Source organism: Lagopus leucura, unplaced genomic scaffold (genome assembly GCF_019238085.1).
Source record: "Lagopus leucura isolate 7727_CA_CO unplaced genomic scaffold, USGS_WTPT01 Super-Scaffold_100002, whole genome shotgun sequence".
NCBI classification, from domain to species: Eukaryota; Metazoa; Chordata; class Aves; order Galliformes; family Phasianidae; genus Lagopus; species Lagopus leucura.
In genome coordinates this window covers 24192112-24194046 of record NW_024962263.1, presented here as the reverse complement: position 1 = coordinate 24194046, position 1935 = coordinate 24192112, and the positions used below count along the sequence as shown (strand labels likewise).

The 1935-nt window shown below is 39.5% G+C and overlaps 1 long non-coding RNA gene across 1 annotated transcript; it reads right to left on the bottom strand.

Annotated features, from left to right (window-relative positions):
- Positions 1-679: 679 nt before the first annotated feature.
- Positions 680-1465, bottom strand: LOC122178569. The gene is made up of 3 exons (XR_006178381.1): positions 1432-1465; positions 1001-1015; positions 680-730 (listed from the first exon to the last, which is right to left on the bottom strand). It is a non-coding gene; the product is annotated as an uncharacterized LOC122178569 (long non-coding RNA).
- Between the last annotated feature and the right edge of the window lie 470 nt (positions 1466-1935).

Sequence of the window (1935 nt, the reverse complement as noted above, 5' to 3'; positions counted from 1 at the left end):
TAGAGTTAGGTCTGTTTAATGTGAGGTTTATGCTTCTATTAGTAGACCATTTTTCACGAGGTACAATTCCAAGAGCATGGAATCTGTACAATTATTACAGAACAAACATTTAACAATTTTTTGTTTTCATACATAGAACTACAAAGTACAGTCAAACACTAATTGCAACTTTAATTTCTTCACTGTAAGATTTATTTTCTGTAAATTCCATTACTCAGTTCATGCAGTTGCATGCGGTCCTTATGAGGCGACTTAAATTGCAGGATTTTTTTCTCTCTTTTTAATACTTTTCTTACTCCCTTAAAAAGGCCTTGTTGTGGACTCTCACTGTACTGCTGGAAATAGACATTTCAAAACTGGATTTCTAGAATAAGCCCTTTGAGAGATCTGTAATACATGACTTTCATTGGTTCTGGCCCTGGGGCTAATTCTAAAGAAACCTCAAGTCACCTTTCTGCAATACAGAAGTAATGTGTTTGATCTGATTAAAAATAAATAAATAAATACAGGTAGCTTTAAATGAATACAGTTAGGTAGGGAGGACCTTTAAAGCCTCACCTTCCATTAGGAAAGCATCGTTCTCCAACAGCAAACTAAAGAAAGAGTGCACTACAGGGAAGTACAATATTCAGTGCCTGTCAGGCAAATGTAAAACACAAACCACAACAGACATGACTTCTGCCCTGATGGTGGGAGGTAAGAAGAGAGTGCTTATTCCACAGCTGTTACCCTGGAAGAGACAATATTTTCTTTTCTGCTTACTCCAGATTTGTTTTTAAAAGCAAAAGAAGAAAATAGAGAGGGCAAGGGGCCAACAAAAAGAAAGGTCAATTTTAGCTCCCAAATGCAGCAGTATACAACAAAAACAGTAACAATTAATCCTTTCCTCCTCTGCCTGAATTCTAAGAATTGATTAAATATGTGGCAGAGAAAAGTAGCAGAGAGGACGAGTTCTTTGCATGGGTCTGTCTGAAGGAGGTAGCAGGAGCAAAGGACATACGAGTTCTGGTCTCAGCTGTAAAAGGAAAAGGGTCCATGTTAGACTACATAATCTAAAACATGCTTTCTTACTGCTGAAATTAGAATGGAGACTTACAGCTCAAGAAAGAGACAGAGGAGTCACCATGGATTTTTCTCTGAAGTTATCTCATCCATGCACAGCAGCAACCACCAAGACAACAAAATACCGAGCATTGTCAGTAAGGACTTTAAGAATGAGGCAGAGTCACGTTATGCCACTTTTGTTTTGATATTCACATATTGAATATTTTCAGGCACTTCTGGACTTCACATCTGTATAACCAAGATGTTATAATCACAATATAATTGTGTATAACCAATAGATATCAAGATGTTATAATTGCAATATAATCAAGAGAGTAAGGCAAAGCAGACAACGATAACAAAAAGAGAATAAGTGGAAGAGCTTACCTTTTGGCAGAGCTCACCAGAAGACACCAAAAGAGGGGATCTCCAGAAGAGAGCCTTCCCCTCTGGTAGCCAGCTGTTAAATAGGTCCAGGAGGGGTGGAGCCTGGCTCCAGCCCTTCCGGCAGCACAGGTGAATTGCCTTCACCTGTGCTCCTCTGGCTGACTCAAGGCTCACCTCAGGTGATTAATCAGAGGTTCAGGCCGTGACTCAGCAGTTCCCATACAACATCCCAAGAAGACAGAGCTAGAAGCAGAAAAGGGCTATAGGCACAAGGGGATAAAGCAGCCAACATATGTGAAGAGGCTGAGCAGCTGGTGCTATTTAACTTGATGAGGAGTAGGTGTGTAAGGTGTGACATGGTGGACTGGTTGACTGTGGTTGTTATTTACTCCAAATTGCACCTTAAAAATGACAAATAATATATGTTTTCATAGAGAAGTTAGTGAACTTCAGGAATTGTTGCCACATTGGCAAAGTATGAATGGTTGTGAAATGGAAAAGTCA